Source organism: Amia ocellicauda, chromosome 3 (assembly GCF_036373705.1).
Source record: "Amia ocellicauda isolate fAmiCal2 chromosome 3, fAmiCal2.hap1, whole genome shotgun sequence".
In the NCBI taxonomy this organism is placed as follows: domain Eukaryota; kingdom Metazoa; phylum Chordata; class Actinopteri; order Amiiformes; family Amiidae; genus Amia; species Amia ocellicauda.
The window spans coordinates 45,933,675-45,949,090 of record NC_089852.1 but is presented as its reverse complement, the minus strand read 5'-3'; positions in this window follow the sequence as shown (position 1 = coordinate 45,949,090).

Below are 15,416 nucleotides of genomic sequence, written 5' to 3'. Positions count from 1 at the left end.
TCAAATAGACCACAATTCAAATCTTGCATCATATGCAGCTCTCTTCTATTTTAAATGTAAAAAAATATGTGGAGCAGCTCCATGACCTCACCTCCATGATCTCAGCTTCAGCTCCAGCACTGCCAGCTGCAGCTCTGCTCTGGGACCAGAGCCAGTGCTCAGCCAACACTAATACACACCAGGCTAACATTACATCTGAGACCATATTGATTAGGGAAAATGTTGCAAAACACACATAGCTCACTATGAGGATGCACAATATAGTTATATTAGCATATTATGGCACTGTTCTGCACATTCTCCCTAAGGACACATGACAAAATGTTTACCTCGTGAATTGCCACTACAGAAAAACACATTGAATGAAACTGGTGTTTAGCAGACAATCTGCTTGTTCTGAGTTTTAAAACTAAGAAATGTATCCATGGTGATAATTAAAGCTTTATGAGAACTACAGTATATAATGACACAATCCCTGGAAAGGATTTTATGAAGTGACCTGAATAAAGTTTTATGAATGAAACCATGTTTACCAATTTTGACATTGGCTATGCATTTCTAATTAGAAAATAATATTAAAATGCAATATATATGAATTGGATTTTTCATTTTGACTCTTAAAACAGGATGAGATTTTCCATGGATCCACAGATTTATGAGTTTTCGGAGGAAATATCACATGACAATCAGATGTGATATTTGCCACTGCACCCAATAAAGGGTTAATGGGGTAAAGGTGGCACGGTGGGGAGGAGCATAGACAGAGGGGATAAAAGGTGAAGGGAGGTGGAAGAACGAGTGAGTGTATGAGTGTGTTCAGTCCATTAGACCTGTGTGTGCTGCAGTAATAATAAATAAAATTAATACTAAACCACACTTCAGATGTCCCACTATCTAAATTAAAACATTTGATTTGTATACTACCCATTACTTAAATATAAGTTGTGGAATATAAAAAAGTTCAAAACCATCATAAAAAGCTCCTGAATCGCACTCGTGTCAGCAGGCATTAGACCAAATTACATTTCAACAATGTATTTTGAAAATATAAGATTACACTGATCTTTCTTCTGAAGGAGCAGTAACCCTCATTTGCCAGCATGCCTGTGTTTTTCTGCTTTATCCGTGATCTGTTCAGCACAGTGTCCTGCAATATAATGGAAACGTAAAACAAAACAAATGTTTAACCAAATGTGCTGTTTGTAATGTTTTGCTAAATGCACAGTTTAATTTAAGCTGTGCAGCAACTGAAATTTGGTATACGGAGGAACAAGCAATCTCTTATTATGCATTATTGATTAGGCTTAATAATGGATCAAATGCACAGAAGTGAAAGCAGCATACGGGAGATGATCCCATGGTTAGCAGCTTCGTACTATGTAAATTCGTTGGAATTTACCTATGATTATTATTATACATGGAAAAATAGGCTATTTTGACACAAACTGCAGAAGGGATCTTTTTATTATAGTGAACCCAAATGTCAAGGTTACTGTGTTCCGGTGTCTTTAGTATTTTCTACTTTCAGTATAGTTGTGTCTTTTGTAGTGTTAATTAATCGATGTTTATTCATCAAGGGGTTACACTGATTCGCTATTTCTGACACTTTCTCTGTATTGAATAAAATACAAATTAATGTTAACATGCATACGTCACCATGCATACACTTTATTATGATGAGAAAGGTGCTTTTACTGGAATGTTTCATGCAAGTAAAATCAATACCAATACATAAACCGTGTGCTTGTAAAAATAAATATAATTAAAAATAATCTCGAACAGTAACCATGATTTTAAGGGAATGTGTTATCTTTTTTATATCGATTACCTGTAAAAACAAAAATCTATACAATTGTACCTAATGTTACATCAATAAATTATGCAAATTAGTACCAACTTCTTATCTGAGTTTTTTTCAAACCACCATCAGCTCCTCATCCCTAAATTCTTGAGAATTTAGATCTGCAGTAAGAGCTGATGCTGTTTGTTTTTTATACATCCATAAATCCATAAAAAAAAGAGTTATCTAAAATAAAAACCTGTCCACACTGAATGGCAGGCGCCATGCTATTCTTGGGGAGCAACAGCCTTGAATATTCTGAAAAGCTGACGTCTTATTTCCTTTGTTCTGAAGCAGTACACAAAAGGATTCACCAAACAGGGGCCCAGAGAAGAGAAAATAATTAATACATTACGTTCTGTGACGCTCAACACCAAACCTATGCGGGTTACAATAATAATGACAAATGGAAGAGCAAAAACAGAAGCAACTACTATTAAGTGGTTTGAACAAGTGCTGTACATTTTTTTCCTGTCTTCTGAGGGGGCAATTTTAAGCACAGTGAAGATTATCTTAAGGTAGGATATACAAATCATAGCAAAGGAACCAAATAAAATGAAGAAGATAAGAACAGTTGATACAACAAAATATTCATCGGGATTGACACAAGCCGCCCTAACCATAGCACCATAATCACAGAAAGCATATTTAAGAGTCGTTCGGCAGTAAGGAAGTCTGTCAGCTATTCCTGTAAGAACTGCAATAAAGGAAAAACCCAGCACCCACGATGCTACTGTTAGTAGCACTATACGAGTCTTTGTGAGGATACTGTGGTATCTCAAAGGATTGGAGATTGCAACCAACCGATCATAGGCCATCAAGCTAATAGTAAACTTCTCCATTGCAAAAGCTAAGTTTGAAAGAGTCATCTGAGTAATACAGGACCTGTAAGAGATTGCAGTGATGTCAGCTATTAGGACCAGGATCATTGCTGGGCTCGTACTGGTGCTGTGGATGATGTCTACAACAGAGAGACTGCAAATGAAGAAGTACATTGGGGTGTGCAGACGCTTGTCCCTTGCGATGATGTAGATGTTTGCGCTGCTGCCCAATAAAATCAGTAAATAAATGATCAAAATGATGCATCCGACTGCCTTTGGATGCTGAGTCTCACTGAAACCAGTGATGTAAAATTCTGTTATGGCTTCAGCTGTAAGGTTTGTAAATGGCATGATCCACAATTACTGTAGTCTCAGATTCTGTAAGAAAAAGAGCAGTTTAAACATGATAGAGATGGAAAAGAAAAGAAGACAGATCGGGCTTCAATCCTACAGTGTACCTCAGTGGACTGTTTATATTATTCTGTGAATTTTTTTAGTATCTTATTAGAAAAATACAGTTTATGTAAATATAATAACAATAACATCATATAACATATAATAATTACATGCTCATGCAAACATAAATTAAAGTTATATAGAATGCATAGTATATAAATATCAATGTATAGGCTTCACTGTGGCAAATTATTTTTTGCTTATTAAATCGTATAAAAACCATTCATACCACATGCGACAGAAATAAGGGTACTCAGTTGTCTTGCTTAAGATTAATGTAGCTACTTACATGTCTTTCTTGTATTCTGGCATCGTGGATATGAGAGCTGAGAAGTATTTATTGTAGAATTGTTCAGCAATGTAGCATGCTGTATACACAAGAGCTCTCATTATAAGATAATGAACCACTTAATTTGCAGTTCGTATAATACGTGTAGGAATATCATAATTATAATTGTGTACTTTTTACCTCTTAGACTTTTTTTTTAGAATTTGAGCATGACATCAAAATCTATATATATATATATTGTGAAACCATGAAAGTGAAGTCAACATAAAGCTGTAATTATAAACCTCTTTTCCCTTGAATCCTCTGAAAGGGATGTGCTGGGAATGCGTCTTTTCTGTTAGTAACCCCCCCCACCACCTACATACAGACACACATACACTTATCATCTCTTTTATACCATCACCCTTGATATTCATTCCACACAAACATCTAGCAAGTGCTTAATTCAATTTTGCAACTAAATGTTATTGCATGGAATTGTGAACTTTCACAATCAAAAAACTAAAAAACAAATACAAAGATTCTCAATACTTGTTAATTGAAGCATCACCCAGGCTGCTGACACTCCCAGACCACCCCTTCTTGAGTGCACTCTCAGCCCTCAGAGGCCAGCAGTGGATGTCATCACTCCAGAGGGACCCTGTCTGCTCTCTGCCCCACGATTCATGGTCTTGGGACCATTGTGTCAGTCTTTAGGTATTCACTGTGCAGTTGTTAGTTTGTATCCATTTGCTGTGTGTGGCTTGACTTCAGTTGGATTCAAAACAACCCAATTGCCTGAGCCACACATCTCCAAACGAGTGACAGTCCCACTACACTCTAAGGATGCTCTTAAGCAAGTGTGATTTGGTAAAGTTACCATTTCAGTTCTCCATTTTTAAGATGGTTTTACTTTGATTTTGCAGTGGCTTCTCATGGGTTCAATCTGCCTTCACTGTGAAGTGCTAAACTACACCACATGCACACCTTTGTGTGATATAGTAAGCGTGCTTTAGAGACATTTATTATTGCATTTCATGGTCTCTATGCATCCACTGTACAGTTGTTAGTTTGTATCCAGCTGCCTATGTGTGGTGTATGTGGCATATCATGGTATTCCCCTGTAGAACTATAGCAACATCACAGTGAACCCACATTAAAAGTGCAAGGATCTGAAAGAAATGGTCATTCAGTAGCAGAGGTGGGTGTAAGTCACACATATGCAAGACACAAGTAAGTCTCAAGTCTTAACTTCCAAGTCTCAAGTCAAGTCTCAAATAACAGTGTACAGAATGAAGCAAGACAAGTCAAGTTGGTGCCCTGAATCAAGCAAGTCAAGTCGAGTCTCTGAAAAGATCCAAGAAAGTCAAGTCGAGTTACAGCTCAGCACATAAAAAATACATTTTCCACATACAAATGGGCATATGTAATGAATTTTTTTTTTTTTTTAACTTCATCAGAAGCACCTACTGCCTAAACTAAATTCAAAAGGTCAAGGAGAGGCCTATTACTATTTTATAACACCATAATCTAACTTTGCAGTAGCTACAGACCATCCAGTGATGCCAGCGAATCCAGTACCTGAGAAAAACACCATTGGTTACTTTCAAATTTGGTTATGGGCAACATTAGCTAGGTATAAAGTGAGCATGTTAGCTAACTAGGAAATTCAATTATAAAATTAATTTTATTATATAGATTTTTGTGATATATTATTTCCTGATTTCTGTTTCAAAAATCTGTAAAGTGTGTTTAATACATTGACAGCAAACAATGAAGCTAGATATGCAAAATAAAAAATATTATAATAGCATAGGGGGATAATAGGGAAAATAATATCCTATGGAGATGGAGAAAACATTCAGAATGGTCCACAGTTATGTTGTTATTTTATTTTATCCATCACTGGCATAAATCTCCACTATGATACATTATCCCACCCCCCTTTCTGCAAATTTCTTCTTATCCATCAGCAGTTTTGTATTTGCTGAAGTTCTTATCTGTGTCAGCACTAATGGCTTCAAGAAACACTTCATGGGAAAGCATGTAAAACTATTTTTTTACCTTTCAGCCACCATACATAAATAGATTTTTCCTTCCTTGTCTTCTGTGAAGTTTCAACAGCAATGTCCAATATCCAACTGCAGCACCCTCTGAATCCAGTGTCCTTGGCTGCAGCTCCAGTATCAGGTCAGCAACCAAGGATTATCATCACCATTAGTGAATATTACGAATTTTCTTTTAAGAATACAAAGGTGAGTCAGCGGTCATGGGGATTCAATCCAAGGTCATCTCACCCTATATCTTTTTCACTTTGTGTATGGAGGGGTTTCGTCTAACCTCTTCCTATTAAGCATTCCTGTGCTGAAGTGCAGATGTTTTTTGTATCATTAGTCTTTGTCTCTGTGTTTGTGTGCTCACGTCTCTTCACAAACCCATATTCACCATCTTGCACAAGACAAAAATAAATATATTGAATTTTCTGATTACTCTGGCTTCCATATTTTCTGTCATTTTTCAATTAGGTAAAATTGTTACAAATGTTGTTTCCATGCAATAGACAGGTGAGACTTTTGACTTTTTCTGTTGCTGCCAGTGCCACTGCAGATGACTATGCAGATCGCTACTGCTTTCCACAGTTGAGACATTTGAGGGCTAGGTCAAGAGGCTGTGGTGGCCCCGTAGGTTGGTGCTTGCAGTTGCACTTGGCTCTCCGCTGTTCGAACCATTGGGCTTCAAGGCTACCTATTCCTCTTGTGCAGGTGGAACACCATATTGGCCTGTCACCTAGTTGGCTCAAGATCACTGGGCTTGATGTGCATCTCGTGAGTGTCTTCTTCAGTTGGTCTTTAACCACTTCAACACCATGATGTATGCACGTACATCAAATAAATAAAAACCCTCACGTAGTACCATGCCGTATCTGAATACGTCAAGTTTCTTATTCTATTCTATTAGCGGCTTCTCAGTCCAGAATTTAAGATTTCATTCCCTGAGGCAGTGCTCGTACTGTACATTGTGTATTGAAAGCGGGGGAGGGCGATCATGCAACGATTTTTATACAATTGCATGTCACTTAGAGCTTCCACTGCACATGTGCAGTTCTAGAAGTCGTTATGTTTATTGCAAACACTCCATTCACCATTTACAAGTATATAAATAGTGTTATATTACTATTGATAGTATTGTTAGTTGTACTTATTTTGTTGAAGTTTATGTAGTTTTTAGAAAAAGCTATACAGTGCTGTGATGAGATACATTGCTGAATATACAAGGCAATAGTGCAGACTTCAGCGGCAGCCAGTGCAGTCTTCCAAACTTCTTGTATTGAACATTTCAATAAATGGCACAGAGCAAGCCAGTGATGGCATGGGGTTTGATAGTGACTGAGTTGATAATTATTGTTCATTGTTTATTATTATAGTGTTTCAATGTATTCTTTTCATTTGCGTTTCAGTGTATTGTTTATTTTCATATGAGTTCCAGTGTATTGTGTATTATTTGTATTTGTTTCAGCGTTTTGTTTATTATGTTTATTTGCATTTTAGTGTATTGTTTTTATTATTGCAAAGCTTTTTATATTGCATTTGCACTGTTTGTTCAAACAAAAACAAAAAAACGATTATCCGGTTATCTGAAAAAGGAAGCACTGCCCAAGGGGGAAGGGTTTCTGTGCACTTCCGCGGGAACCCGATCGAAACGTCACTCTATCAAAGCTGCCATTGGCCCCTGCGCTCGTCACTCAGAACAGGTCCCTTCCCACTTCCTGTTCTATAAAACGTGACGTCTGCGCAGGTTCGTCCTCTTTTGCCGGGAGCTTGGACTCCCGCGCGACCTTGCAACCCTTGTCAGTGCTTCCTTTTTCACATAACTGGGGTTGCATACGCAACCTATTGTTATCTTTCAAGTCGGAAGCACTGCCCAAGGGGGAGGGGTTACTGTATAACAAAACCATCGCAAGGGAGGAGGCAGCGAGCTGATAAGGGAGCCTGCCCCGAGGTGCACCGCTAGGGGACCTCGGCAACACAACTCCATACAGTAACCTCAGGGGCCCCGTAGGGCCGCACCTGAGCTGCCCAGGAGCGAGGACCGTAGTCACACTCTACTGGGAACTGTCTGCAATCAGCATATACAAAGCGGGGCTACAGAGGTTAACTCTTATGCCCTCCACTTACAAGAGCAAGGCCGGCTGCTCTAGTGGTGCAGCTAGGAGCGAGGCCGTAATCTACTTGCACAATGTCTGGTGCGGGCAATCAAGCACTTGTGCGTCCTCCGCGCAATATCATAGCAGTGGACCCCTGATCCAATAGAAGCGGGGCCACAGACCCAATGAGAAAAATACAATATAATACATAGCTGGCTAGTCAACAGAGTAGCCGAGCTGAACAATACACAATACATATATATCGCGTGACAGCAAGACCTTCATGCTGTCAGCGCACAGCACAAGAGCATCCAACTCAACTAAACAGTACAGAGTGGAAGAGCTCCATTGTGCTGACAATTTAGATTTTGTACAATGAACTATATACACCACGGGGCGCAGGAACGAAGTCATGCGCCGCCCATGGAACACAGGAGCAGTTGACGCCTGCTGGTTAGACCGGCTAACGCAAGGCAACATTAGCTCAACTGTGTTAACAAAGGAACTATATACACAGCGAGGCAGTGAACTCAAGTGCCGTCAGCTGGGAACAGCAGCAGTAAACTCCATTCTACAATTTTAGAATGGAGTCACAGTCCTGCTGTTTAACACATAATACATATATACACATATATACGTCACGGTGTGCAGGAGCTGGCTCATGCGCCACACGTGGAACACAGGAGCAGTTGACACCTGTCGAATAGCGCAGCTAACGCAGGACAACTACAGCGAATAAATGAAGTATGTACACAGCGGGGCACTGGAGAACTCAAGTGCCCTCTGCTGGAGGACAACAGCAGCGGTCCCCTGCTCTATGGCATAATACAGCCAGAGTGGGCCACAGACCTGCTGACCAATACACAGAGCGGGGTACAGGCCAAACGCATGCACCACCACAACACAATTACAATGAACGAACTATATACAGGGCGGCCTCTTAAGGCAACATGCCTGTAGGCCGCACAACAAGCCCCGGGAACACATCGACAGGGCTGTCTGTACATCCAGGAGCAGATCGCGTGGGTGCTCGACTGGAAGGCATAGTCCGGTGGAAGGGAAAGACACGGTTCACTAGCTCCCTCAGGATGCACTTACAGGGGCAGACTGGGAGAGGAAAGGCAGGAGCCAAAGCCTGCAGGCTACTGGGGCTCGACTACAGCCAAAACCAGGTTACCAATGGAAGGGACCGGTCCCGTCACATCCAACCTGTAGAACCGGGCAAATGTAAGCGGCGAGGCCCAAGCTGCAGCCGCACATATGTCTGCCAAGGGGGCACCTTGAAAAAGGGACCACGATGTGGCAACGCCTTGAGTCGAGTGGGCCAACAGGTGATCAGGCACCAGGGTCCTGGTAGACTCGTAGGCCATGGTAATGGTGTCCACAATCCAATGAGAGAGGCGCTGCTTTGAAAGTGCCTGGCCCTGTGTCCGCACTCCATAAGACACAAACAGTTGGTCTGAGCGCCGAATGTCCTTAGTGTGTTCCAAATAGCACCTGAGGGCCCGCACAGGGCAGAGCAGGTGAAGCCGACTCTCTTGCTCTGAAGCGAAGGGAGGAGGATGAAAAACCATCAACTCAATAGGCCTGTTGACATGAAATGGAGACAGCACTTTCGGGAGGAATGCAGGGTTAGACCGCAGCGTAACCCTGGAGCCATCCCCCGCAAAACGGACACACGATGGGTGTATGGACAGGGCATGTAACTCGCTCATGCGTTTTGCAGAGGTGATTGCAGTCTTAAATGACACCAGCTTCAGCTCAGCTGAGTTCAGTGGCTCAAATGGGGCTTGGGAAAGTGCGTCCAGCACTACATCAAGGCGCCATACGGGCAGTGAAAGGGTTCGAGGAGGCCGTAACCATCGAGCTCCCTTCAGAAACTGCACAGCCAGAAAATGAGACCCAGGAGGCTCGCCATCAATCCGAACATGACATGTCGAGATGGTCGCCAGATACACTTTGAGCGTGGATGGGGACTTGCCCTGGTCCAACAGCTCTTGTAGAAATTGCAATATGACCCCGATGGGGCAATTAATTGGGTCTTGACCACCGTCTTAGCACCAGGTGCTAAACGTCCACCAGCGGTAGGAATACTGCGATCTCGTAGAGGGAGCTCTCGCCGACTGAATAGTGGCAACTACCGCGTCCGACAGACCCCAGGCAATCAATCGCTCCTGCTCAGGGGCCAGGCCCAGAGCTGGAGGAGGCCCGGATTGGGGTGCCAAAGCATGCCCTGCACCTGGGAGAATAAGTCCGTTCTCACTGGGAGCTGCCAAGGCTCTCCGTGGAGGAGAGCAATCAGGTCCGCGAAACAGAATCTGCGAGGCCACCGCGGGGCTATCAGCAGAACTGTCGCTCGTTGTCTCCTGACCTTCTCCAGGACCACCGGGAGAAAGGGGAACGGTGGGAACGCATAAAGGAGACAGCGCGGCCACTTGTGAGCTAACGCATCGATCCCTAGGGTTCCTGAGCGGTCTTGGACGGAGAACCATAGTGAGCAGTGTGTGGACTCTGCCGAGTCAAAGAGATCCACGTCCGCCCTGCCGAACCGGCTCCACAGCTGTTGTACCACAAGCGGGTGGAGGTGCCATTCCGAGACCGGGGGGCCTCCCCAAGAGAGGAGGTCCGCCGCCGTGTTGGACAGACCTGGGAGTTGAACTGCTCTGATGGAGCAGAACCGTGGTTGCGCCCACAGAAACAGACGGCATGCTAGACAGTACAGTCTGCGCAATCAGAGACCTCCTTGCCTGTTGATATAGGCAACCACCACTGTGTTGTCTGTCCGGACCAGCACGTCTGTCCAACAGGACTGGCAGGAAACGAGACAGTCCAAGGAGTACTGCTTGTAACTCCAGGATGTTGATATGGAGGGCCCGTGCTGGCTCCGTCCACCTGCCTCGGACTCCACGTCCGTCGCAGACTGCTCCCCAACCCTGTTTGGAGGCATCTGTCGTCATGACTGTTCGGTGGTAAACTGGCCCCAGGAGCACACCGAGGGTCAAATTGTGAGGGCTCCGCCACCAACGGAGCGCCTTCCAGCACGCCGGAGTGACTGTGACTCGGCGTGCTCGATCACGGAGAGGGTGCATCCTGAGAGACCTGAACCACCACTGCAACGGCCTCAACTGGAGGAGGCTGAGGGGGAGGGTCTGTGATGCAGCCGCTAGGAGGCCCAGCAGCCTCTGGCAAAGGGACACCCTGACACGAGCTCTCAGTCGGAAGAGGGAGAGACACGTGTGTATTGAGGCAACTCTCTCTGGCGCCAGCCTGGCGAGCATGGCAATGGAATCGAGGCGCAGTCCGAGGAACTATGCCTGCTGAGTTGGCGTCAGGCGGCTCTTCTCTCGATTGACCCGAAGGCCCAATTCTGAGAGGCGGCCTAAAACAGGTCCGTGTGAATCCGAACCTGCTCCCTCGAGTGAGAACAAACCAGCCAGTCGTCTAGATAATTGAGGACACGGACCCGTTAAAAAAAGAGCGTCCATGAGGCGAGTCCTGTCCGCCTCAGGGACCTGCCATGCCTGGGACAGCCAAAGCTGGCGGCACGCCACCACAATGGCTGCCAAGGATCGCCCCATCGCCCTTACCCCCTGGCGCATCACCGTGACCAGCTGATCCGCCGCCGCCGCTATCTCCAAGATAGGGGGCGGGATGGGTGATGTGCCATGTTGCTCCGAGGGCTCCGCCAGCTAAGCCAAGTACAAGGCCAGCAGGCTTTCTGTATTTCGGAAGCGAGCCGCTTGGGCTCCAACCTCATACGCCCTCCGTAGCAGCGTCTCCGTGATGCGACACTGCCTGTTGGGGCAGGCCAGGTCGCGCGGCTCCGCGGACAGCGGAGGTAGGGAGACGAGCATGGCTATGGTGGAATTTACATGGGGAAAATCCACCAAGCCCACTTCTGCTGTGCCCTTGGTCCTGGCATAAGCCTCCCCTCTCCTGGCTAGGGTGGGGGCTGTTGCCGGATGGTCCCAGGTAGCCCTCAGCTCTTCGAGGAGGTCAGGCAGCAGCGGGAGGGCCCGTGTGTGGGCCGCTGCGCGTGCTGACCCCTCTCGAACCTGGAGTACGGCGGGGCAGGATCAGAGGGCCAGGGGAGCTTAAGAGACTCCACAGCCCTCTGGATGACTGCCCAGAACTCCCTCTCCTGTCCCGTGGGAGCAGGAGGGGCGTCCATGCTCAACGGAGGAGGAGGGGTGGGAGCGACCAGCTCCTCCTCCATGAGCTCCGCCTCGAGCTCTGAGTCCTCGTGAGGACCCAGAGACAGGCGGTCCTCCTCCCAGGTGGCTCGTCTGATGCCCTCCTCCTGGGATGGGGCAGACAGACTCCCCTCAGTCTCCAACCGCCCAGTGTGAGCCAGCGGCGGAGTGTCATGGTGTGGGGGGGGTGGCACCTGTTGCACTGCTTGCGCTGCCTGTGCGGCCAGGAGAGCGCAGATTTGGTTCATCCTGCTGCTGAGAGCAAGGATAGCCTCATTGCACTCTCTGTCCACTGAGCCTGACCTCCGTTGCCGACTGCGCGGCGGGGAGGAGGCCAGCGAAGACTCAGAAGAGGGGGAGGGAGCCCGGGGGCGGCGCGCACCGCAGGCACGTCAGGCAGGGGCGGCTCGGCTGTCGCAGGGGGGGCAGCTGCCGTGGCAGGTGCGGGAGCGACAGCCGGCGCAGCAGTAGGTGTAGGTGGCCGCTGTAAGTGCGTCTCCACCCGGCAACGTTTATATACACGGGGGCGCTGCGACACCAACCACACACAACCTTGCTGTTGCCGGACTGAACACTGTGTATACCAAGCACCAGGTGCTGGATACAAGCGCCGCGTAGGCCCGTAGGCTTAACCACACCGTGTGTGCCGGGGTTCCGGGGACACCGGGTGACGCGGAGTCTGGGGTCCGCGAGGGCCAAGGGTAGTAGACCACCATCCGTAGCGGGATCTAAAACCGAGGCACACCCGCACGGACCGGGAGGGCTACCAGTGCTCGTTCTCGGCGAACCGAGAGAGCGAGATCTCCTACAGCCGCAGCTGCGGGCTGTAGTGTGGGCGTAAGCCAGCGGAGGAGCACCTCACGCGGGCGAGATCTCTTACGACACACCACGGCTCTGGCTGGGCAGCTGGGCCGTGGATTTTACTGCCGCTGCTGGCGTTCCTGCTGTGGAGGAAAAAGCCCTGTGGACAAAAAACTGAAACCGAAAGCGCAGCCGGACCTCCGGTGAGCGGACGGGACAGAATCGGGATTAGCTATCAATAATAAATAAACACACACAAGACAGAGACGATGTGTAGCGAAAACGGTGGTGAACAACACTATGAAGTGAGCCAGCCAGCAGTTTATACGGAGTTTGAATGTTTATTACAAACACAGACACAGAGAGCTTACGTTTCTGAGTCAAGCGAAGAGGCAAAAGAGGACGAACCTGCGCAGACGTCACGTTTTATAGAACAGGAAGCGGGAAGGGTCCTGTTCTGAGTGATGAGCGCAGGGGCCAATGGCAGCTTTCCATTTCGATTGGGTTCCCGCGGAAGTGCGCAGAAACCCCTCCCCCTTGGGCAGTGCTTCCGATTTGAAAGATAACTTGTTTTTATCTCTTTACTGAACATGTATATTTAGTACATGGGAGTATAAAATGTTAATGAAAAACAAAATCTGGTTCATTTTTTGTATTTCGTTCATATATTTACAGTGAGGGAAAAAAGTATTTGATCCCCTGCTGATTTTGTACGTTTTCCCACTGACAAAGAAATGATCAGTCTATAATTTTAATGGTAGACACAGAGAGACAGAATAACAACAAAAAATCCAGAAAAACCCATTTCAAAAAAGTTATAAATTGATTTGCATGTTAATGAGGGAAATAAGTATTTGACCCCTTCGACTTAGCACTTGGTGGCAAAACCCTTGTTGGCAATCCCATGTTGGACCTTAATGTGCTTCTTCTTGAGCCACTCCTTTGTTGCCTTGGCTGTGTGTTTTGGGTCATTGTCATGCTGGAATACCCATCCACGACCCATTTCCAATGCCCTGGCTGAGGGAAGGAGGTTCTCACCCAAGATTTGACGGTACATGGCCCCGTCCATCGTCTCTTTGATGCGGTGCAGTTGTCCTGTCTCCTTAGCAGAAAAACACCCCCAAAGCATAATGTTTCCACCTCCATGTTTGACGGTTGGGATGGTGTTCTTGGGGTCATTCCTCCTCCTCCAAACATGGCGAGTTGAGTTGATGCCAAAGAGCTCGATTTTGGTCTCATCTGACTACAACACTTTCACCTAGTTCTCCTCTGAATCATTCAGATGTTGGCAAACTTCAGATGGGCCTCTACATGTGCTTTCTTGAACAGGGGGGCCTTGCGGGCGCTGCAGGATTTCAGTGCTTCACGGCATAGTGTGTAACCAATTGTTTTCTTGGTGACTATGGTCCCAGCTGCCTTGAGATCATTAACAAGATCCTCCCGTGTAGTTCTGGGCTGATTCCTCACCGTTCTCATGATCATTGAAACTCCACGAGGTGAGATCTCGCATGGAGCCCCAGACCGAGGGAGACTGACAGTTATTTTGTGTTTCTTCCATTTGCGAATAATCGCACCAACTGTTGTCACCTTCTCACCAAGCTGCTTGGCGATGGTCTTGTAGCCCATTCCAGCCTTGTGTAAGTCTACAATCTTGTCCCTGACATCCTTGGACAGCTCTTTGGTCTTGGCCATGGTGGAGAGTTTGGAATCTGATTGATTGATTGCTTCTGTGGACAGGTGTCTTTTATACAGGTAACGAGCTGAGATTAGGAGCACTCCCTTTAAGAGAGTGCTCCTAATCTCAGCTCATTACCTGTATAAAAGACACCTGGGAGCAAGAAATCTTTCTGATTGATAGGGGATCAAATACTTATTTCCCTTATTAACATGCAAATCAATTTATAACTTTTTTGAAATGCGTTTTTGTTATTCTGTCTCTCACTGTTAAAATACACCTACCATTAAAATTATAGACTGATCATTTCTTTGTCAGTGGACAAACGTACAAAATCAGCAGGGGATCAAATACTCAAAAGCAATTTCAGGTGCTAAAACATTATTATGATTATTTTCAAAATCTAACATCTGGGAAGGGTTTTCATTTTTTATCTGGAGTTGAAGAGGTTAAAGCAAAATTCTTGCCCTCCTAGTCTACGGACCTCTGTGAAATTGGCACCCCATGTCCGTAGACTAGCACCCCAGAATATGAGTCAAAATATATGCAGTTGTTTGTGCTGCATTTGTGCTGGTTTGTGCCGCAAAAATTGTTTGTGCCAGTATGGTTCCCAAGATATTAAAGATTATATTTTATGAGTTGTGACATCACTCAGCACCCCATCAACCTCCAAATCGCACCAGAATAGTCTCTTTCGTTTGTGCTACATTCATGCTGGTTTGTGCCGTTAAAAGAAACATTTGTGTTATTTTATTTCTCTAGTTATTAAGCGATACTTTTTTAATTGGTGACTTCACTCAGCACCCCATCAACATCCAGATAGCACCAAAATAGTGTCTTTCATTTGTGCTACGTTAGTGCCGGTTTGTGCCATATTTGTTTTCATCAGTGCAGATATAGTTTTTTAGATATTCATTTTTTAATTATCAAATCGATCTGAAGTAATTGTTTGTACCAGCCTGGTTCTTGAGATAGTCTACGGCTATCAGCCAAGAGTTGGCCGTAGAAGACCTGCAAAGGCAGATTTGGCATCCGAATCATATGTCCGACTCAGCGGAGTTGTCTTTTGGCCACCATGTTAATGGTTCGTGTCTGTCCAAGGATGTTAACATGGGGATGTGATCTCAGGTTATTCTGAGCAGACGTTGCAGGCATCGAATTTTGGATGTCTCTAGATGTTTAATGTGATGACAGTATACTGTCCAGGCCTCTGATCCA